The sequence below is a fragment of the Schistocerca piceifrons genome, chromosome 4 (assembly GCF_021461385.2).
Source record: "Schistocerca piceifrons isolate TAMUIC-IGC-003096 chromosome 4, iqSchPice1.1, whole genome shotgun sequence".
Lineage (NCBI taxonomy): Eukaryota > Metazoa > Arthropoda > Insecta > Orthoptera > Acrididae > Schistocerca > Schistocerca piceifrons.
In genome coordinates, this window is record NC_060141.1 from 785,832,564 (window position 1) to 785,857,991 (window position 25,428).

Consider the following 25,428-nt stretch of genomic DNA (forward strand, 5'->3'; position numbering starts at 1 on the left):
TTGACTTAGCTGAAGGCTATGCTAACTATCGTCTCGGCAAATGAGAGCGTAATTCTTAGTGAACCATGGCTAGCAACGTCGGCTGTACAACTGGGGCGAGTGCTAGTAAGTCTCTCTAGACCTGGCGTGTGGCGGCGCTCGGTCTGCAATCATTGATAGTGGCGACACGCGGGTCCGTCGTATACTAATGGACCGCGGCCGATTTAAAAGGTGTGTGGTGTTCAAAATGGTTCAAATGGCTCTGAGCACAATGGGACTCAACTGCTGTGGTCATAAGTCCCCTAGAACTTAGAACTACTTAAACCTAACTAACCTAAGGACATCACACACATCCATGCCCGAGGCAGGATTTGAACCTGCGACCGTAGCGGTCGTGCGGTTCCAGACTCTAGCGCCTTTAACCGCTCGGCCACTCCGGCCGGCCAAGTGTGGTGTCTGGCGGTGACACCACAGTTTCTTCGCAGCTACCTTCTTTGTACCTATGTTTTCCTTCTCAACTTCCATGATGGCCCTTTTTAGAGATGTCCATTCCTCTTCAACTGTACTGCCCACTGTGCTATTCCTTATTACTGTACCTATAGCGTTAGAGAACTTCAAACGTATCTCGTCATTCCTTAGTACTTCCGTATCCCACTTCTTTGCGTATTGATTCTTCGTGACTAATGTCTTGAACTTCAGCCTACTCTTCTTCACTACTATATTGTGATCTGAGTCTATATCTGCTCCTCTGTACGCTTTACAATCCAGTATCTGCTTTCGGAATCTCTGTCTGACCATGATGTAATTTAATTGAAATCTTCCCGTATTTCTCGGCCTTTCCAAGTATACCTCCTACTCTTGTGATTCCTGAACAGAGTATTCGCTATTCCTAGCTGAAACTTGTTACAGAACTCAATTAGTCTTTCTCCTCTTTCATTCCTTGTCCCAAGCCTATATTCTCCTGTAACCTTTTCTTCTATTCCACCCCCTACAACTGCATTCCAGTCGCCCATGACTATTACATTTTCGTCCCCCTTTACGTACTGCATTACCCTTTCAATATCCTCATACACTTTCTCTATCTGTTCATCTTCAGCTTGCGACGTCGGCATGTATACCTGATCTATCGTTGTCGGTGTTGGTCTGCTGTCGATTCTGATTAGAACTGTTCACAGTAACACACCCTCTGCCCTACCTTCCGATTCATAACGAATCCTACACCTGTTATACCATTTTCTGTTGATGTTGATATTACCCGATACTCATCTGACCAGAAATCCTTGTCTTCCTTCCACTTCACTTCACTGACCCCTACTATATCTAGATTGAGCCTTTGCATTTCCCTTTTCAGATTTTCTAGTTTCCCTACCATGTTCAAGCTTCTGACATTCCACGTCCCGACTCGTAGAACGTTATCCTTTCGTTGATTATTCAATTTTTTTCTCATGGTAACCTCCCCCTAGGCAGTCCCCTCCCGGAGATCCGAATGGGGGACTATTCCGGAATCTTTTGCCAATGGAGAGATCATCATGACACTTCTTCAATTACAGGCCACATGTCTTGTGGATACTCGTTACGTGTCTTTAATGCAGTGGTTTCCATTGCCTTCTGCATCCTCATGTCGTTGATCATTGCTGATTCTTCCGCCTTTAGGGGCAATTTCCCACCCCTAGGACACGAGAGTGCCCTGAACCTCTATCCGCTCCTCCGCCCTCTTTGACAAGGTCGTTGGCAGAATGAGGCTGACTTCTTGCGTCCTCAATTATTTCCTTGATGTATTCCAATCTTTGTCTTATACTACAGTTTGTGCCCTTTATATCCCCAGTTCCACTGAAGTCATTCACTGGTATCCTTACAGATGTTCTATCATCCTGTCCCTTCTCCCTGGCAGTGATTTCAGCATATTCCTTACCTGTCCTATTCCGCACTGAACCTCCTCATTCCTTACCTTATGTGTCCAGCTAAATTTAAACATTCGTCTGTAATACCACATCTTCAAATGGTTCGATTTTCTTCTGTTCCGGTATTCCCAAAGTCCATGTATCACTATCATACAATGCTGTGCTCCAAACGTACATTCTCAGAAATTTCTTCCTCAAATTAAGGCCTATGTTTGATACTAGTATACTTCTCTGGGCCATAATGCCCTTTTTGTTAGTGCTAATATGATTTTGATGTCTTTCTTTCTCCGTTCGTCATTGGTTATTTTGCTGCCTAGGTAGTACAATTCCTGAACTTCAGCTACTTCGTGACCATCAGTTCTCGCTGCTAGATTCTCGCTGTAATCACTTCTGCCAATTCTCATTACTTCCGTCGTTCTTCGATTTACTCACAGTCCATATTCTGTACTCAGTAGACTGTTCATTCCATTCAGCAGATCATGTAATTCTTCTTCACTGTCACCCAGGATAGCAATGTCATCAGCGAATCGCATCATTGATGTCCTTACACCTTTGATTTTAATCCCACGCCTGAATCTTTCTTCTATTTCCATCATTGCTTCTTTAGTGTATAGACTGAACGGTTGGGGCGAAAGACAACATCCCTGTCATCCCTGTCTCACGCCATTTTTAATCCGAAATCTTCGTCCTTGGTCGTCTACTCTCATTATTCCTCCTTGGCTCTTGTACATATTGTATATTACCGTCTCCCCATATAGTTTACCACTACCTTTCTCAGAATTTCGAATATCTTGACTCATTTTAAATTGACGAACGCTTTTTCCAGGTGGACAACTCCTGTGAAAATGTCTTGATTTTTCTCTAGTCTTGCTTCCATTATGAGCTGCTGTGTCATAATTGCCTCTATGGTGCCTTTGCCTTTCCTAAAGCCAAACTGATCGTAAACTAAAATTTTCTTTTCCATAATCCTGTTCTTATTATCAACTTGGATGCATAAGTTGTTAAGGAGATTGTGCGATAATACTCGCACTTGTCAGCTTTTGCAGTCTTCGAAATTGTGTGGATGATATTTTTCCGAAAATAAGATAGTATGTCACAGGACTCATACATTTTACAGACCAGCGTCAATAGTATTTTTATTGCCACTTGCTCCCAATGATTTTAGAAATCCTGATGGAATTTTAACTATCCCTTCTGTCTTATTTTATCTTTAGTCTTTCGAAGATCTTTTAAATTCTGTTTCTAATACTGGATCCCCTAATTCTAAATCGACTCCAGACTCTTCTTCTATCACATCAGAAATATCTTCCCTCTCTTAGAGGACCTCGATGTCCTCTTCTCATCTATCCGCTCTCTTCTTCGCATTTAAAAGTGGAATTCCCAGGACATTTTTAACCTTTGCTTTTAATTTCACCCAATTTTGTTTTGAATTCCCTGTAAGATTTTGAGACAACCATTTCTCTTTCGATTTCTTCACATTTTTCATGCAGCCACTTCATCTTAGCTGCCCTGTGATTCCTATTTATTTCATTCCTCAGCGACATGTATTTGTGTATCATTGAACTTCCCTGAACGTTTTTGTACTTTCTTATTGCTATATCTATAGCCTTAGAGAGCTTCGAGCGTATGTCATCATTCATTAGTACTTCCGTATCCCACTTCTTTGTGTATTGATTCTTCCTGACAATTGTCTTTAACTTCAGCCTACTCTTCTTCACTATTATATTGTGATCTGAGTCTGTATCTGCTACTGGGTATGCCCTACAATCCAGTATCTGCTTTCGGAATCTCTGTTGGACCATAATGTACTTTCACTGGAATCTTCCCGTGTCGACCTTCATTTTCTAGGTATACGTCCTCCTCTTGTAAATCTTGAACACAATATTAGCCATTACTAGCCGAAATGGTTCAAATGGCTCTGAGCACTATGGGACTTAACATCTGAGGTCATCAGTCCCCTAGAACTTAGAACTACCTAAATCTAACTAACCTAAGGATATCACACACATCCATGCCCGAGGCAGGATTCGAACCTGTGACCGTAGCAGTCGCGCCGTTCCCGACTGAAGCGCCTAGAACCGCTCGACTACCACGGCCGGCTACTAGCCGAAATTTATGACCGACTCAGTCTTTCTCCTCTCTCATTCCTTGTCCCAAGCCCGTATTCTCCGGTAAACTTTTCCTCTACACCTTTCCCTACAACTGCGTTCCAGTCCAGAACTATTAAATGTTCATCTCCCTTTGCGTATTGTATTACCCTTTCAGTGTCCTCATATATTTTCTTTATCTCTTCATCTTCAGCTTGCGACGTCCAGATGTTGGTTTGCTGTCCATTCTGATAAGAACAACCCTATCACCGAACTGTTCAAAGCAACACAGTATCAACCCTACCTTCCTATTCATAACGATTCATACTGCCGTTATGTCATTTTCTGATGCTGTTGATATTACCTATACTCATCTGAACAGAAACCCTTGTCTTCTTTCCGTTTCACTTCACTGACCTCTGTTGTATCCAGAGTGAGCTTTTGCATTTCCCTTTTCAAAATTTCTAGCTCTCCTGCCACGTTCAAGCAAGTGACATTACACGCGTCGACTCTTAGAACGTTATCGTTTCTCTGGTTATTCAACTTTTTCTTATGGTCACCTCTAGCTTGGTAGTCCGCTCCCGATATCCGATTGGACGCAATTCCGGAATCTTTTTGTGGTGTCACCGCCAGACACCACACTTGCTAGGTGCTAGTTTGAAATCGGCCGCGGTCCATTAGTACATGTCGAACCCGCGTGTCGCCACTGTGTGATCGCAGACCGAGCGCCACCACAAGGCAGGTCTCGAGATTCGGAATAGCACTCGCCCCAGTTGTACGGACGACGTAGCTAGAGACTATACTGACGAAGCCTCGCTCCTTTGCCGAGCCGATAGTTAGAATAGCCTTCAGCTAAGTCAATGGCTACGACCTAGCAAGGCGCCATTAGTAACATTGCATGTATCTAAAGAGTCTCACTTGTATCCCACAATCTCCAGATCTACCAAAACGATGGATTAAAGTTAAGTATTCCAGAAGCTACGTACTTTTCTTTATAGCATTCATTGCGTATCCTGTTTCAGACCTCACGCCATCCTGCTTTAGCTTAGCGCGTGCCTTTCGGCTTCCTCTCATTGTGTCTAGGCTGTCTTGTCTAGACACAACACTTTTGCCAATTGAGAGAGCATCATGACCTTTCTTCAGTTACAGGTGACATGTCTTGTGGATACATGTAATGTATCTTTAATGCAGTGGTTTCAGTTGCCTTCTGCAACCTCATGCCGTTGATTATCGCTGATTCTTATACCGTTATAGGCAGAATCCTACCGCAGAGACAAGAGAGTGCCCTGAACCTGTGTCTTGAGATGATATATGGTGTGTGCCAAAACCGAGATACCGTTATTCTTTAATGTGAACGGAAATGGCGAAGGGGTTTCCACTGTAATGTTTTATGATACACTGATAGGCTGGGAGCAGCCCTTTCGGAGAGGTTTATCGCCATTTGCTTGCAAAACACCAATACGCAAAGTTAAGAATTGTTAATTTAACTTACTGTAATAAACTCCATTAATACGATTTTGGTTTAATTGTCGTCTAGCGATCCGAGAAAACAGCTTTCTAGGCAACCTATATTAGACGAGTGGGAAGAAGCCAATAGGATGTAAAAATGCCATTGTTTACAAACGATGTCAAAGCAAACCATTACGTATTATGTACTTATATTGTAACAGTGTATGAAAATATGTTTCTGTAAAATGTGTTTAAACTTACTAGGAAAGTAATTTAAGGCCTTTTGTGAAGTTAATGATACAAGGAAATGTATGGGCACTGTACGCTGAGGGTGCAGATGGGAGAATGGACTGACGACTGTTGAACTCAATACTAGTTGGGAAAGTTTGGTGTTTCACAATGGAAGAAAACAGAATCATATGTTCTGGTGAAGGGTGAGAGTGTAATAATCTTCAATCTGCCCATATTTGTGAAATGTATATCTGTTGTATTCTGTAACGACGTCAAATTTTCATTGTAATGTAAGTTCTCCACGCTAGTATAGTAACTTAACTTGTCTTGAGAATTATCTTGTTGAATTTGATGGACGGCAGTGAACCGATAGCAGCACAACAGGGGTGTGAAATTTTTGATTGAAACTTGGCTAGGAGATAGTGGACTGCTCTATTCTAACAGAGACGATGGACTGTAAGTTAACAAAAGGCTTCCAATAACATTAAAATGTAGAACAACGCTAATTTCAAAACCATTGCTGTTAACAAAATAATATAATAAGCACAGAATGTGTAACTACACTCCTGGAAATGGAAAAAAGAACACATTAGAACCGGTGTGTTAGACCCACCATACTTGCTCCGGACACTGCGAGAGGGCTGTACAAGCAATGATCACACGCACGGCACAGCGGACACACCAGGAACCGCGGTGTTGGCCGTCGAATGGCGCTAGCTGCGCAGCATTTGTGCAATGCCGCCGTCAGTGTCAGCCAGTTTGCCATGGCATACGGAGCTCCATCACAGTCTTTAACACTGGTAGCATGCCGCGACAGCGTGGACGTGAACCGTATGTGCAGTTGACGGACTTTGAGCGAGGGCGTATAGTGGGCATGCGGGAGGCCGGGTGGACGTACCGCCGAATTGCTCAACACGTGGGGCGTGAGGTCTCCACAGTACATCGATGTTGTCGCCAGTGGTCGGCGGAAGGTGCACGTGCCCGTCGACCTGGGACCGGACCGCAGCGACGCACGGATGCACGCCAAGACCGTAGGATCCTACGCAGTGCCGTAGGGGACCGCACCGCCACTTCCCAGCAAATTAGGGACACTGTTGCTCCTGGGGTATCGGCGAGGACCATTCGCAACCGTCTCCATGAAGCTGGGCTACGGTCCCGCACACCGTTAGGCCGTCTTCCGCTCACGCCCCAACATCGTGCAGCCCGCCTCCAGTGGTGTCGCGACAGGCGTGAATGGAGGGACGAATGGAGACGTGTCGTCTTCAGCGATGAGAGTCGCTTCTGCCTTGGTGCCAATGATGGTCGTATGCGTGTTTGGCGCCGTGCAGGTGAGCGCCACAATCAGGACTGCATACGACCGAGGCACACAGGGCCAACACCCGGCATCATGGTGTGGGGAGCGATCTCCTACACTGGCCGTACACCACTGGTGATCGTCGAGGGGACACTGAATAGTGCACGGTACATCCAAACCGTCATCGAACCCATCGTTCTACCATTCCTAGACCGGCAAGGGAACTTGCTGTTCCAACAGGACAATGCACGTCCGCATGTATCCCGTGCCACCCAACGTGCTCTAGAAGGTGTAAGTCAACTACCCTGGCCAGCAAGATCTCCGGATCTGTCCCCCATTGAGCATGTTTGGGACTGGATGAAGCGTCGTCTCACGCGGTCTGCACGTCCAGCACGAACGCTGGTCCAACTGAGGCGCCAGGTGGAAATGGCATGGCAAGCCGTTCCCCAGGACTACATCCAGCATCTCTACGATCGTCTCCATGGGAGAATAGCAGCCTGCATTGTTGCGAAAGGTGGATATACACTGTACTAGTGCCGACATTGTGCATGCTCTGTTGCCTGTGTCTATGTGCCTGTGGTTCTGTCAGTGTGATCATGTGATGTATCTGCCCCCAGGAATGTGTCAATAAAGTTTCCCCTTCCTGGGACAATGAATTCACGGTGTTCTTATTTCAATTTCCAGGAGTGTAAAAATAAATGATTTTGGGATATAAATTGATACACAAATTTATTGAGGGTGACAATTACCTTTCTCGAACCACAAAATATATAAGTCTATGATTAAATAAGTTAATTAATAATTTGAGAATGAGGGAACGTAAAGCAGATTCAAGTTTTGAGAAACAATAACTAATCACGAGTGTAGTGGAGTGGCATGGGTCTTGAGAGATTACTGAAAAACTTACAAAAAATTGATTATTTCCAAAATTTACAGCTTTCCGTGAGAACATCCCAGTTGTTGGCCACCTCGGAAGGAACGAGATGTGTAATATTTCTGGCTTTATAGCTGTTATATCCAACTATAAGAAGCTCTACTTAGAGGAGATGAGAAGTCAGGGGTTGGAAGATAACAGAATTGGTGTGTGGTGCAGATGACAAAAGGTTCATTCAGTAAGTGTATCATGAGAAAGACGGCCTAAACTGTGGTCCTTCTCCGCGATTGGCAGCTGTATTCGGAAGGAGGGAGCCAAAATGATACTGTTAGAAAAACTGAGCGGTGAAGTTCCTTACATTTCATACAAAGGGATCTGTCAATAGCAGGCTATCACTCGGTTATTTCAAAGGTGTTCATTATAACCAGAAAAAGAAACAACTGCTAAACGAAAACCTAGAAGAAAGCACTTCAGAGATTCTCGGGTCCGCTCATAACTTGGATGGTGGCCGAGGTGGTTCAGTTTGAAAGGTCAGAACTGGTTTCGTAGTCTCGGAGGACAGACAGGTTGTCTGGTGCAGACTGTGGTGTCACCGCCAGACACCACACTTGCTAGATGGTAGCCTTTAAATCGGGCGCGGTCCGTTAGTATACGTCGGACCCGCGTGTCGCCACTATCAGAGATCGCAGACCGAGCGCCACCACAAGGCAGGTCTCGAGATACGGAATAGCACTCGCCCCAGTTGTACGGACGACGTAGCTAGAGACTATACTGACGAAGCCTCGCTCCTTTGCCGAGCCGATAGTTAGAATAGCCTTCAGCTAAGTCAATGGCTACGACCTAGCAAGGCGCCATTACCAGTTACTATTGATATTGTAAATAATGTACAGACAAGAGCTGCGTTCAACATTAATGGATTAAAGTTAAGTATTCCACCATCTGCGTCCGTTTTTCTAAGTTCTAATTTCCTTGTCCTGTTCCAGACCTTACGCCAGCCTGTGTGGGCTTAAACGCGTGCCTTTCGGCTTCCTCTAACATTAGTGGGTTGGCTCTCCTGCCAATCCACAACACAGACAGTATCGGGTGAGATCTGAGTTAGCTGTCTCTATTATTGGGCGTCTAATTGAGAACTAGTATAATAGTAATTATGCAAACCTGCAGTTAGTTATTTTGTTTATTCTTTGTGAAAATGTGTAGAATGGAAGTTATATGTGATTCGTAAAGTGGGTAATAACTGCGGTGTCTCGTATTCTGCTAACAGAAAACATCGGGTGGCATGACGTTTGAACAAACCTATTCAAAAATTAATTATATTTACAACAAAATGGTTCAAATGGCTCTGAGCACTATGGGACTTAACATCTATGGTCATCAGTCCCCTAGAACTTAGAACTACTTAAACCTAACTAACCTAAGGACAGCACACAACACCCATATTTACAACACCAGTTCCTCACTAACACTATACTACAGCTTTAGAATAACGGACTCACGACCTGTTCTGTTTTCTATGCGGGGACAACAACTGTAGAAGACTGCAAGTTGGTGAACATTAGTCAGGACTTACGCATTCCACTGTGGGTGGTGGAAGCAACTACAAACATCGCGTTTACTGGTATCTTAGTGCAAATGAGATCAGTGACATGTCATCTGTGGGAAGGGATTCATCTCACACACGTAAGTCCCTGTCGATACATCTGTCTCTCTCTCTCTCTCTCTCTTTCACTTGCCATAACACGTCAGAGTGAGACAGCAAATGAGTTCAACTACTGGAACAGCGGTCACCACTCACGAGAGCTCTGAGAGCGGGGCCAAGTGACTTAAACCACTGTTATTGCTAGCCATAATAGTACGGACAGTTACGTATAGCTTTCAGCTTGAACGTTGTTCGGTACTTTGGAACTACTTCGGTACTTTAGAACAGAAGCCTTCTAACGAACAAGTGCTCATAGCTCTTCAGGAATACATTTTAGAGCATGTATTTACTGGACATTTTTTTCTTGTTTCGGTCCAGATTACCAATTCCCAAAATATGGAAAGCAAAGAGCCTATAGTAGAAGAGATTTGCTTCACAGTATCAAAGATGAAAAATTGCTCGTAGCTCTTAAGGTATGCATTTTTGACCTTATGTTTACGGTGAAATTTTTCCTTCTAGTATCGTCTACTTTCAGCTGTATGTTATTAAAAGAAAAGCTGTTAAAAAGCTAGAATACTTAAGTTGTTCGATAAAATCGGTCACGTCTCGTGTACTTGTAATTTAAGTTTTAGTAAATCACTGTCATTAATGTCAGTTTTTACGTACCTGTATATTAGCATATCAGTTGAGAGAAAACCTATTGCTTGTACGTGTTCACAAATATTCTTAAAAAAAATGGCTCTGAGCACTATGGGACTTAACATCTGAGGTCAGTAGTCCCCTAGAACGTAGAAGTACTTAAACCTAACTAGCCTAAGGACATCACACATATCCATGCACGAGGCAGGACTCGAACCTGCGACCGTAGCGGTCGCGCGGTTTCAGACTGTAGCGCCTAGAACCGCTCAGCCACTCCAACACTACAATTTTTCGCACAAATATGAAACGTTTTCACAATGTAGGCCCTAATTCAGTTTTTTATTTAATTTGTGTGAAGGGTAGCTCTTGTTGATATATGTTTACCTTGGTCGTTTAAGTTAATGTTCCATCTGGGTACAACAGTCAAGTCTCAGTTTCTTCAAATTACATACAGTCCTCTCCACTTGTCAGTTCAACAGCAGAAAATAGGTGGACCATTACCGACTTCACCTGAAAACCAAGAAATATGGGCAGTACAGAACCTAAATATGTGAATGTTAATGAAATATCAAGGCATTTACGAAACAGTAATACAAGAAGCTAACTTAAATTTTCTACTACTCAGGATCGCTGGCCTATTCATGGAAAATGAATTTCATAAATATTCGGTCATGGTCACCAAATTCTCATGTCACTCACGTGGTAAGTTCAGAGTTCAAGTACTTACTAGTGCAACTACCACCTTCGACAGAATTAATCAGTTGCCATACCATGTAGAGTTCCTGTTACACATTATACCTCTCGCAGCTACGTATTATGCAAGCTGTCAACAGTGAACCTAGTTTCTCAAATTATGTAAAGGACACATTATTACTTCGTTTCTCTGTCTACGTCCCACCTTTAAGTATAGTGTGTGGCTGCAGATGGAGCTATTTGCTAGGCAAACTAGTGGCTTCAGCAACAATATATTGTACTGGAAAAGACCGCAATAGCTTAGAAAGTACTCATTGACCAACTGTTCAGGTTTGTTCATCAGTCTGGGACTTGAACAAGGTACGATTGATAGAAGAGGTATAGAAGGTCCACGCAAGTGCGTTGCGTTTGGTCCCGAGATGGTTTACTCGGTGCGAGAGCGTTTCGAAGGCGCTCAGGAGACCCCTGCGGCAGACGTTAGAAGACAGGCGTCGTGCATCACGTAGCGGTTCAATGTTTAAATTGTTGCACACGAACTCTCGAAATGACCACGACTGGATAATCAGCGATGACACATCACATCTGGAGCTTTACCGACTGTCATTCCTTCCACGACCAATTCGTGCTGGACACGGAAGCTGAGAATAGGTAATAGCGCCTCTAGTGACTTCCTCTTGCGGAGTACAAATGTAGATGTATCTGTGACACTGTAGTAAGGTATGAAGTTAGCTGAGTAGAGACGTACGCAGAGATGCGCACATAAATTTGAGACGCTGTGCCGGAATTTATACTACCACGTGTAAGACCTCACAGCAGTAAGACTGACACCACAAGCCAGGCACCCCATATTCCCCCACTAAGCGTGAAGGTAGCAGGCAAGCACGCCCGCAAGCGTTTACGGGCCAGTGTAATAGCCGCCACTCACCCTGCAGTGTCTCCTGTTGCAGCCACCAGGTGGTGCTGTGTCGGCCGTCACAAATGTCTCTCTCTCTCTCTCTCTCACACACACACACACACACACACACACACACACTGCAGTCAGTTAATGAAGCATCTTGCATCCACATCACGGCACGCAGGAAGAAGGGGACGACCTGCAATCATAAACCGCTGTAGCTGCTACGAACACCTTTTCGATGGCTGCCTCACCGTGTAATTGTATTTGTCATTTTGAGGATCGTAGTATTGTAGTTACATTTTTACTGGTTCAGCCAGTTACTTTCTGTTTCCGGTTAAATATACGACAGTTAATCAAAATTTTTCAGTTATCACCCGCTAGGTATTGACAATTTATTGAGACGTACATTGTGAAGTATAAGGCTGTTGGAAGACAGCGAGCGCACATGGAGATAGAAAATCAGAGACACCATGCCGAGAGAAGACGAAGTGTTACCGTTTAGGTTATCGGAGGTAGAGACCGGCGAACTCCATATGCTCTGGGTAGTTGCCCTACGGTAGAAGTTTCACTTCAGCAAATTGATTTCAAACTTCATACACCGCCTAGACGCTGTTGCAAGGTATCCCAGCAGACGATGGTCACAAACAGCCACACCTTGGCATAAGCAGAAAGCTTGATAGCTGCTCCTGAAAACAGCAACGTCACTGGGTTTACTCAGTTCGGAGTGAGACTGCTAGTTCAGTTAGCTCTGACCCCATGCGCTCACTAACGTATGCTGTGCAACCAGTTGCATCCTAGGCTTTTTCCAAAGATCAGAATTGTCCTTCAGTATAGTAGCTAGTCTGATGCAACCAAAAAGTGTTATTTCCTTGATTCTCCTCCTATGAGTATCGGTATCGAGGTAGAAAATTATTTTGTGCATACTCAACCCGACGTCGTGACTGGATTGACAGATTTGAGAATCTTGTGAGAAGCAGCACTTTAAGTTCAGTGAGAACAGATGGAGCGAGTAGAGCTGAAGAAAGAAGCGGAGTTCCAGAGATTGACTTCAGACTACGGAAGACGTGACCAGGAGAGGCTGTCTTCACTACTTCACACTAATGTGCGACTGCGAACGTCCCAAGATGTGACCATATGTGTATGGCCGTAAGTTTACCATCTGAACAGATCATAAACGCCTACAGTTTGTCGGAGAAACTGGCGTTTAATGAAGTTCATATTAAAACTGGAGTGCTATGATTACGAAATTGTGTATAAAATAGGAAAGAACAGCCAGACAGCTGATACACTGCCGAGAATACTAAAAATACAGTCAGTTGATAACGAAATGGCGGGGGAGGGGGGGATGAAAATTGAAAGTAAGGAAAAGCCGATAGTCAGGGTATACGGGCAGCAGGAGGTAATAGCTGAAGAGAAGACGGAAATTTTACGAGTCATAAAGCGTTCATGAGAACATATGATCGAATTAAGAAACGTTCCAATAAGAAGAAAATTATTGAGGAGTGTATCACAAAATGTGTTAGATGTCAAAAATCAAGATACCGGAAAATATGACAAAAACGTTAATGGCTTCATCACGAACACCATAAGATTTGTTTGACAGGTTCAGTATGCATATAGTCGGTTCCCCGACGGTATCGAATAGAAATAATAAATTTATACTAAAATTCCAGGATGCTCTAACAAACTTTATTGTACCAGAACCGTGAGTAATGGAGGATGCAATTACTGTGCCGCGTGTCCTGGTGGAAAGAATAGTTCTGTGATCTGGGATATTTCAGTAATTCTCAGTGACAACGGTAGCTATTTTTTTAGTGAAACACTAATGAGTGCGTGTAGATTGTTAAGTATATGTAGGTTACAGACATCCTGTCACCGTCTCCGGTAGAACGGAGCGTTGAAAATATCGCACCCAACTATAATAGATTTCCTGGGGCATTAAAACATCAGAGCTTTGATTGGAACGAATGTTTCAGTTCGTGGCATCAGTGTGCAGTACCACAGCCAACAGCGCGACGATTTATAAGCTACATAAATTGACTTGTTTTTCGGTAGAGAACGTAACGTATCGGGTGTATAGCAAAAGGATTCCACAGGCGTTACTTATAATTAGGATGGTTGCATACACAAACTAAAAAAGAAAATGAGACAGATGCACCAACGTGCCACGGACTATTATCAGAAATGTAAGAAGAAGAATAAGGGGGTGCTATGACAGAGCCAGAATCCTGAAGATGTTAAGACGGGTGATCACTTTCTCTTATATGATACTGTGCGGCTGGTACCGGCGGAGGTTCGAGTCCTCCCTCGGGCACGGGTGTGTGTGTTTGTCCTTAGGATAATTTGGGTTAAGTAGTGTGTAAGCTTAGGGACTGATGACCTTAGCAGTTAAGTCCTATAAGATTTCATACACATTTGAACATTTTTTCTTGTATGATAAAAGCGTTAAAATGGGCACATGTCGTGAGGTAGACGCACAGTAGCGGGGTCCATACACTATAGTCACGACAAATAGAACAAACATTGACACTCACTTAAAGAGAAACAAACTCTTAATGGTGCATGACAATATGTTAAAGAATTTCTATTAAGAAAGAACATTTTATTGAGTTTCAGTTGAAGAAACTGACGGGAGTATTGAGTATAGCACCTGATGAGCTGTTTTGCAGCAGTGCACGTAGTTGGCCAAAATCAAGATCTTAGTATAGAGAGACCTCCTTCATTGCTGGACTTATGCTGGATAGTATTGGGAAGGTACACAATTATAGTAAGACTTACAAATACGTCAGCGATATTAATGTAGGACTCTACTTGAGGAAAAGTTGACAAGACAGAGAGACTGACACTTTTATGTGCAGGATACTGTAAACAAAAATTAAAAAGTTCAGAAATAAGCGGTAAATAATGTACAACTGTAGAGAATACCTTACAATGGCTCAAAAAAGAATTAGTATTTCGCAAGGCTTAATTGGCTAATCAACAAGACATGAGACAGTTACGCTACCGTTTTCTCCAAAACTCTCCCGTAACTTACGTAAAATCGGAATATAACGACCCATTATCTCGGAATAATTAGATAATCTGCCAATATTTTACTTTCGAATCACGATTGTTGTCAGATAACTTACGACTCACTTTAATCCAATAAAGCGACTAAATTGTGAATCTTGTTTCATTTAGTAGTCATTGAATACCCAGTTCATTATTCTGAAGAGAGTCTAATTAATTCATGTAGGATAACAGGACCAGTTAGCGTACATTAGGATTAGACAATATGATGTCCCATCGCATTTTGGGCTGCTCCTGTGCATACTTCATTGGTTTGGGTTCTCCTGATGCTCCTATTAGATGTTCAAAATTTAAATTTGGCAGAAAGATTTACGTGGATCCCTAAAAAATAACGAAATTCGCTAAGATTCTGAACGTATTTGTCGTCTATCCGTCAGAGTTTCTCCGTTTGCAACTTAATACGTCAGTATTGGGGCTCTTATAGATTGAAAATATTTACTTGAAGCTTTTGTACTTTGACTCTCATCTTCTTACAGCTGCGTATTCAAGCACAATTGCTTCTCGTGCGTTTTTATAATATTATAAATGGTTTGCTATGTTTACTTAAGCCTGCGGGCTCTTTATTAGTCATATGACTTTAATGGCACAGTCTTTACCCCTCCCCTCTACCCTTTTAAGCTGTGAAGTCAATATGGTAATTCTAGTAATGAATATATACTTGTGATATCACAGACACTTCTCGCATACAGGACACGGATGAATGAAACCTACCGGAGGCGATTAGAAAATTCACCCTCTACTCTTCAACTGTTCGCCGCATGTCACTAATTTTTACCTAGTGCACTTATGCTCTGTAGAAAACGATGACACGTTTTTCTATATATATATACAAATCCGTCAAGTGACACACTACACGTTGTTGAGTGCAATGTGAAAAGCGTGATATTAAAGTAATAAATAAAAAACTTAAATAAAAAAATAAAATAAAAATAAGAATAAACTTTACAGTAGAGAGCTACTACTTTTAATCATGTATTTTAAATGGTGATTCAGTGGATTACACGCACAGAATCAACGAGACTCACAATACAGACAGCTAATGTGATTCTAAAGGAGTACAGTTCACTAAAATTACTTGTAAGCATTTCCTATAATTTTGTTTATTGTAACGATGCTACACCTATTCTACGCACAGTGTCGTAATATTTCTTAATAGGCATGAAACTTTCTGAATAACACAGTTTTAAAACTGTCGAAACGATAATCAAGTTCTATAAACCTGCATTTTGCAACTGGTTGACTGCTATTTCCAGTCCATTAAGTTCTCTAAACGGAAAATTATTTTGAAGTTGCTGGGGCGCATCCATTTGCGTACTCTTTCTGTGACTTGTGGCTGGAATATGTTCATCTTTGTCCAACTAAAGAACCATCATTGTACTTTTAAAGCGGATTTTTCCATTATTTGTACGTTGTCTTTTAGAATGGGATCGAGTTTTTGTGCGTGCTTCAGGGCTGGGACATTTTATGGCACGTTTATTAGTTCTTTTCTTTTATATCAGTTGTAGCCAAAGTTTAGTAGTTTGTGAGGGAATGCCGAAGATTACCAGGGGGGAGTGTGATTTTCAGCACATGTGGATGAGGTTGAGAGGGATGTTTCGGAGAAGTTAGAGACGTTAGACAGTCATGCTGGTGCCACAGGAAAATGTTCGGGAGGTGGAGGGTAGCTATCATTGTGAAGCAGCATGCCAGAATGGAAGGAATATGAATTACGAGCGAGGTCAGGAGCACATCAGTGACGAAATATCTGAAGTAGAGTTTAGGAAAGCCAAAGATTGATTTGACTGAAAATGAAGTGAGGTAACCCCTTTCTTCCCACTATCCTGTTTTAGGGCTCATCAAGCCTCGGAAAACTAAGGTTACGTAATTACCTTTTTGCTTGATATTAACAGTATTTTCCGTCGGCAGATTATGACAGTAATACGGAACAGGTATCACTTTCCTACTATTCTGCAAAAATTATATTTTTCGGTGTTCGCGACTTCGAGTTGGCACCTGTTGATGGTCTAGGAATTCTAAAGCTGGATTATGGCCAAGTAAACTAAATTTGTCAGAATATTAGGAAAGTGTTCCCGCTAAAACATTACTTTTTATCCATGTTTCTTTAAGTGCTTGCGGCGGATAGAGTATTCCTCATCATTCTGGCAAATTGTTCTTCGCCACTCACATTCGTTCGAGCACTCTGGGAGCGATACCGTCAATATGCCATATGTTATCCCACCGTACGCTTCAGACATCTGGGCGTGGATTGTTGTAGCGTTGTTCCCATTTAATGGTGGTGACGGTTTACCGCACGATAATCCACTTAAAGAATGGATTGTGCCATTTTGGTTTGTTTCCTCTAGCGACGTATTACTGTACAATAGCGTTGCGGTTTGGGTTGTTGGGGGGAAGAGACCAAACAGCGAGGTCATCGGTCTCATCGGATTAGGGAAGGACGGGGAAGGAAGTCGACCGTACCCTTTCAAAGGAACCATCCCGGCATTTGCCTGGATCGATTTAGGGAAATCACGGGAAACCTAAATCAGGATGGCCGGACGCGGGATTGAACCGTCGGCCTCCCGAATGCGAGTCCAGTGTGCTAACCACTGCGCCACCTCGCTCGGTCCGCGGTGATTCCATTGTGTTCCAGACATGCAGCAACGTATGCGCCAATAAACAAAATTATTCAGAGATCTTCCGGAGGTCCATCTAGGACAAAATTAATTCTTTTGTAGGTGGGTTTACTACCGTACACATGTCTAGCACGTGAGTGTGCGACCAAAGTAAAACCAGTTGTTGCAATAATTCTGTGGGGTAAATGCTCTTTGCTTTGCATCCGTGGTCTAGGCGTCGGCGGCACGGTAGCTCAGCGTGCTCGGTCAGAGGGTTAGCTACCCTCTGTAACGAAAAAACCGACTGAACATATCAACGGAGAACCTAAATGGCTGTCATCGGACGTCCGCCTCGAACAAATTCAACGAACAAAATGAGATAAAAGAAGGGGGTAGCATCTACGATTCATAATCAAAATGTCTTCGGTCCCGGGTTCGGAACCCGCCGCTGTTTAAATTTTGATTAATAATCAGCATTGGCGGCTGAAGACTTCCGGCATAAGAAGTCACCATCATTATGCCGACGGCCTTGTCAAAGAGGGCGGAGGAGCGGACAAAGGTTCAGGGCACTCTCTTGTCCATAGGGTGGGAAACTGACCCTAAAGGCGGAAGAATCAGAGCGGTCAACGGCATGAGGATGTAGAAGGCAATCAAAAACACTGCCTTAAAGCCACGTAATGTATATCTACACGACACGTGACCTATAAGAAGGGTCATGATGATCTCTCGATTGCCAAAAGCTTCCTGATTAGTCCGCCGTTCTGATCTCCAGGAGGGGACCGCCAAGGGTGAGGCTACCTTGAGAAAAAGAGTGAATAATCAACGGTAGGGTAACGTTCTACGAGACGGTGCGTAGAATGTGAGAAGCTTGAACGTGGTAGGGCAACTAGAAAATCTGAAAAGGGAAATGCAAAGAGGAGTCAGTGAAGTGAAGTGGAAAGAAGTCAAGCATTTCTGGTCAGAAGAGTATAGGGTAATATAATAGCAGCAGAAAATGGAATAACAGGAGTAGGATTCGTTATGAATAGCAAGGTAGATCAGATAGTGTGTTTCTGTGAACCGTTCAGTGACAGGGTCATTATTATAAGAAGCGACAGCAAACCAACACCGACAACGATAGTTTAGGTATACATGCCTACGTCGCAAGCTGAAGATGAAAAGATAAAGGAAGTGTATGAGGATATTGAAAGGGTAATACATTATGTAAAGGGGGAAGAAAATGTAATAGTCATGGAGGACTGGAAGGCAGTTGCAGGGCAAGGAATGGAAGAAAAGTTACAGGAGAATATGATCTTGGGCCAAGAAATTAAAAAGGAGGAAGAGTAAATGAGTTCTATAACGAGTTTCAGCTAGTAATAACGAATACCCTGTTCAAGCAGCACAAGAGGAGAAGGTCTACTTTGAAAACACCACGGTGATACGGGTACATTTCAGTTACATTACATCATGATGGGACAGAGATTCCGAAATCAGATACTGGTTTTAACTCAGATCACAATATAGTAGTGATGAAGAGTAGGCTAAAGTTTAAGTGATTAATCAGGAAGAATCAATACGCAAAGAACTGGGATACGGAAGTACTAAGGAATTACGAGATACGTTATAAAGTTCTCTAACGCTATAGATACAGCAATAAGGAATAGCGCAGTAGGCAGTAGAGTTGAAGAGGAATGGACATGTCAAAAATGCCATCACAGAAGTTGGGAAGGAAGTTACAACGAAGGTAACTGCTAAGAAACCATGGGTAACAGAAGAAATACTTCAGATGATTGATGAAGGGAGGAACTACAAAAATGTTCCGGGAAACTCAGGAATACAGAAATGCAAGTCGCTGAGAAATGGAAATAGATAGGAAGTGCAGGAAAGCTAAGACGAAATGTCTGCAGGAAAAATGTGAAGACATCGAAAAAGGACTGACTCAACATACAGGAAAGTCAAAACAGCCTTTGGTTAAATTAAAACCAAGGACGGGAACATTAAGACAGCAGCGACAATTCCGCTGGTAAATGCAGAGGATAGAGGGCATTGGTGGAAATAATACATTGAGGGACTCTATGAGGGGAAATATTTGTCAGATGTGATAGAAGAAGAAACAGAAGTCGATTTAGAAGATATAGGGAATCCAGAATTAGAATCGGTATTTAAAAGAGCTTTGGAGAACTTAAGACCAAGTAAGGCAGACGGGATAGATAACATTCTATCAGAATTTCTAAAATCATTGGGAGAAGTGGCAACGTAACGACTATTCACGTTAGAGTGTAGAATGTATGAGTCCGGCGACATACCATCTGACTTACGGAAAAGCATCATCCACACAATTCCGAAGGCGGCAAGTGTTGAAAAAAGCGAGAATTATCGCAAAGTTAGCTTAAAAGCTCATTCATACAAGTTGCTTACAAGAATAATATACAGAAGAAAGGAAAAGAAAATTGAGGATGCGCTAGATGACGATCAGTTTGGATTTAGGAAAGGTATATTCTGAAGTTGCGGTTAATAATGGAAGCAAGAATAAAGAAAAATCAAGACACGTTCATAGGATGTTTCGATTTGGAAAAAGGGTTCGACAATGTAAAATGGTGCAAGATATTCGAAATTCTGAGAAAAGTAGGGGACAGACAGGTCATATACAATATGTAAAACAGCCCAGAGGGAATAATAAGAGTAGACGACCAAGAACGATGAGCTCATAATGAAAAGGTGTAAGACAATATGTACATCGAGAAAGCAATGACGGAAATAAAAGAAAGGTTCAGCAGTGGAATTAAAATTCGAGGCGAAAGGTTATCAGTGCTAAGAATCGCTGATAACATTGCTATCCTGAGTGAAAGTGGAGAAGAATTACATTATCAGCCGAACGGAATAAACAGTCTAATGAGTACACAGTAAGGACTGAGGGTAAATCGAAGAAAGATGAAGGTAATGAGAAGTAGTAGAAATGACAACAGCGAGAAATTTAACATCAGTATTGATGGTCACCAAGTAGATGTAGTTAAGGAATTCTGCTACGTAGACAGTAAAATAGCCAATGACGGACGCAGAGAGGAGGACGTCTAAAGCAGGCTAGCTGTGGTACAAAAGGTATTTCTGGCAAGACAAGTCTACTAATATCAAACATCGGCCTTAATTTGAGGAAGAAATTTCTGAGAATGTACGTCTGGTGTACAGCATTGTATGGTAGTGAAACAAAAATTGTGAGAAAACCGGAACTGAAGAGAACCGAAGAATTTGAAAAGTGGTGCTACAGACGAATGTTGAAAATTAGGTGGACTGATAAGGTAAAGAATGGAGATGTTCTACGCAGAATCAGAGAGGTGGGGAATATGTGAAAAACACTGATAAGGAGAAGGGGCAGGATGATAGGACATCTGTTAAGAAATAAGGGAATGACTTCCATGGTACTAGAGGGAGCTGTAGAGGAAGACAGAGATTGGAATACATCCAGCAAACAATTGATGTCGTAGGTTGTAAGTGCTACCCTGAGAGGAACACGTTAGCGCAGGAGAGGAATTCGTGGTGGGCCGCATCAAACCTGACAGCAGAGCGATGACAAAGGAGGTAATGCGCATGCCCCGGATATAAGACAATCGGCGCAAGAGCGTCTAAGAATAAAAAAAATGCAAGCACCAAGTAAGCATATCTACAGTTCTTACAAACTATGTGGTTGCCTACGAAAATGGAGGTCATATGTTGGAATACCATGCAGTGAAGGCCCACAACAAAAATTCCTCTATGAGCGCAGAGCTGAAATGAGTGGTTTCCATGATTATTCGAACCGGAAATCGTTGTCTCGGTTGAACAGGTTGTCTGCTTGTTGACTTTCTACTGCTTTCTTGGGAAATGAAGCCCAATAGGATGAGAATGTGGGCAGCAATCTATGGCATGTCGAGTGGAAAGCCAATATTCAACCATTGCTGATTTTTTAGCCTCTAGCAGGCGGGTGTATTTGATGGAACTCGATGCACAGTTCTGGTATTGTGCTTTTTGTTTGTATGATACAGAGAAAAGGGACTTTAATTTTCGAACTTGCCTTACTTTCGTAGATTTTGAAAAAGCATTTGAGAGGATGGGAGAGATGTCTTCTGAGAAATGTGGGCAAACGGGAATATCAAAAAAACTTTACAAACCTGCAGCAAAGGTCTTCGTAATGGAATTTATGCTTGACGTCAGCAATAATCTAGGCAAGGACAAAAATTTTATTTAGCCAATTCTGTTTGTACGAATGCCATTCGTAGGTGAAAGTAAAGAGTACTATATAAAAAACAATAAATGTACTAATATGCTATTATATTGTGAAGACATTGCATTAATGGCAAACCGAGAGGAAATACTACAAAAATCAATCTACCTCTTAAACGAGAGTGGAAACGTTTATAATTTTAAGATAACAGTAAACAAGACTAAGACAGTGGCATTCCCAGGAAAATATCCATCACGAAACAAAATCGTAATTGAAGAGCCGATTCTGGAACAAGTACTGCGCTTAAATTACCTGTGCATTTATATTATGTTTAACGAAGATAAAGCTGTAGATATTAAATTCTAGATATGTCAGGGCATATGTGGCGGTACAACCACAACATTAAAAATACATAACGAGGCTCAGAAATGATATTCTGGAGGGTGATGGCTCCACATGTTTCACTATATGGCTGTGAAACCTGGGTTGTGAGTAGAAAGGACTCTACTCATGTTCACGAGGCTGAAATAAGATTTTCAGTCAAAGCTTGAACTAGCTTGTACAGTATTAATAATGGAAACTTCAGACAAGAACTTAATATTTTTGCAGCAAGTGACAAAACAGATTATCATAAACATATTGGGAACGAACATGGGAAGCCATGAATCAAGGATTCCAATGATGGCCTTAGAATACAAACCCAGAGAAAAGAGGGACGTAGGACGGGCAGTTGTAGATGGCCAGAACGAGTCGATAGGTCTAATCTGTGAAAGGCAGAAGAATACGAAAACGTATAATTCTAATAGGGGAACCAAGCGATAAGTCTCAACAGGAAAACTTAGCCTTACGTGGGTATTAAACCTGTGGTTTTGTGGTCTGACTCGTACTCCCTGAAATACCAAACCACTTGCATGATTTTCATTCGCTTGTACATTCACGAAAAAGGTGTTTGCCAGCCCCTTTAGGAGCTACTACCCAAGTTCACTAGGACTGGTCGACTATTCACGTCAACGTTGTAAGCCTAGGCTACAGCCTTACAGACCTTCATGCCAGAGCACATAACGACACGTGCAGTCCCTGGCCACATTCTTCGTGTACAACTACGTCAGTGTTAGTAACTACTCAGAGAGTTAATAAGGTCATTAGAGCGCGTAGACAACGATTCGACTTTTCTCTTATTCCACTGCGAATAGTATCCACAACATTTCCGGTATCGCAACTTTTGGCTCAATAGATTACACTTCAGAGTTTTTAAATGCACAATCCCGTCATCCATAAAAGTTTCTCTCGTCATCACAGGAACAAACTGCCGGCAAGTTTTGCATTACAGAAAAAACAGGTAGAGAGACGGAAATCAGCCAAAATGAAATACTGTAAGGGCTATATTTTCCTCACAGTCCCTATGTTAGGTAATTAATTTTTTCTCTTCTTAGATTCAAACTCCCAAAGTTTGAGATTATCGGCAGAGTGTAATCCCTCTTCCACTCGGTCGAACTTTCTCGACGTAATTAATCCACTGGCGGCAGACAGAGACAGGAGAAGCGTCCAGTGCTCTCTCCTCTGTCCGTCGGACTGAGACTAACCAGCCTGATTCGTTACGTAATTCTAACTGAAGCTCGCTTGATGCTTTAGCCGAAATCCTGTTCGTTGCTGCCTCATGAATGAAACTCATTACACAACTTAAATGACAGTGAGTTTCTCTCGCAATCCAACATGAGAAATGGTGACTAGATATTTTCTTGCATGTGCACCACTTTCATATAATACGTAATAAAATATGAACATGAATAATCAAAGCCCAACGGGAGAACCAACAACACTGCGTAAATATACGGACAGGTACAGGGTGAGCAGCAATCAGCTGCTGTTTGCTTACGACGATGGTGTATGAGAAGCTTCGTGGAGTGATTATGTGAGATGCAGTATGACTTAGACAAACTTTATAGTTGGGGTTATGAATTGGCAGCCTGCTCTAAATGCAGGGAAATTTAGATTGATGCGGATAAGTAGAAAAAGTAATATCGAAATGTTCGCATATCGCGCTAATAATGCAGTTCTTGACCCAGTCGCGTCGATTAAATACGTAGGCAGTATAATGCAAAGCGATGCGAAATGCAACGAGCACGTAAGGACGATAGTAGCGAAGGTGACTGGTGGATGTCTGTTTTGTAGGGAGCATTTTAGCAATGTGTGGTTCATCTATAAAGGAGCCACACTATGGAAGACTATTGCACTAACTGTAGAGTCCTGGAAGACTGTTTGCGATCTAAACCAGGTCGCGTAGAAGGTAGACGTCGAATCAATTGAGGAGCGGGCTGCTAGATTTGTTACCGGTAGATTTGATCAAAACGCGAGCGTTAGCGAGATGTTTCGTGAAGTCACTTATGAATACCTGGTAGGAAGTCGATGTTATTTTCATGAAACAATACTGAGAAAATTTGCAGAACCGTTATTTGAAGCTGACCGATCCTAATGCTGCCAGTGTAGACTACGCTTAAGGACCACGAATATACAGTAAGTGAAATTACGGTTTATACGGAGGGATAAAGACAGTCGTGTTTCCCTAACTCTGTTTGCGAGTGGAACGGGAATGAAGAAGACTAGTAGAAGCAGAGGTACCCTCCCCAACGCAACACACAGTGGCCTGTGGATGTTGCCGTTAATGAAAACATACTCTCAAGGAAAGAATCTGTTTTCTGACTTGCTTCATTTGTAGAAGATTAATATGTCATTTCAGTCAACACTTAAATTAATCTTATACAGTCCCAAAGAACTACTCCTTGACCACCATTGCTCCCACTCGCATAAGACGCACGTTCACGAGCCTGCGACATGGTCACAGTAGAGATTTTCTAAGAGCCAGGAAATACTTATATTATTATAATTCACGGACTACAAGTTTTCATCAATCAGTTTACTAATTTTAATCGGTGATGACCATCTTGAGACCTGGGCAAACGCAGTAAATTGAAAACATAGCTGTCGTTACATAATCTGCCAGAAAAATTTAGTACACCCTTTTAGAGGTTTTCCTTTCACTCAAGATTTTTTTTATTTTTATTTTCTTTTTATTTTATTTATTTATTTATTTATTTATTGCAATAGTGCATATGCACTACATGAAATGATTACAGTTACAGATCAATACGACAAGCAGTTCTGAGGTACCAAGTATGGACCCATGTTGAAACAGCTATATCAGAAGGTGGTGTAGCTTCCAAATGCGGCAGTGCAGGCCATGACTCTGGCGTCCAGTCGATCGCCCAGTTGGTGAATACTGTACTGTGGTTCGTTATTTCAAGATTCCTTGACCTGTTCACGCATTTCTGTACGACTTTATTATTGACGAGTGGTGCGTGACACTCCTCGTCCCTTTATATTAAATCAAATGGCTCTAAGCACTATGGGACTCAACATCTGAGGTCATCAGTCCCCTAGACTTAGAAACTATTTAAACCAAACTAACCTAAGGACATCACACACATCCATGCCCGAGGCAGGATTCGAACCTGCGACCGTAGCAGGCGCGCCGTTCCGGACTGAAGCGCCTAGAACCGCTCGGCCATGGGGGCCGGCCCATTATACAGGGTGATTCAAAAAGAATACCACAACTTTAAAAATGTGAATTTAATGAAAGAAACATAATATAACCTTCTGTTATACATCATTACAAAGAGTATTTAAAAAGGTTTTTTTTTCACTCAAAAACAAGTTCAGAAATGTTCAATATGGCCCCCTCCAGACACACGAGCAATATCAACCCGATACTCCAACTCGTTCCACACTCTCTGTAGTATATCAGGCGTAACAGTTTGGATAGCTGCTGTTATTTCTCTTTTCAAATCATCAATGGTGGCTAGGAGAGGTGGCCGAAACATCATATCCTTAACATACCCTGTAACGTCCCTTA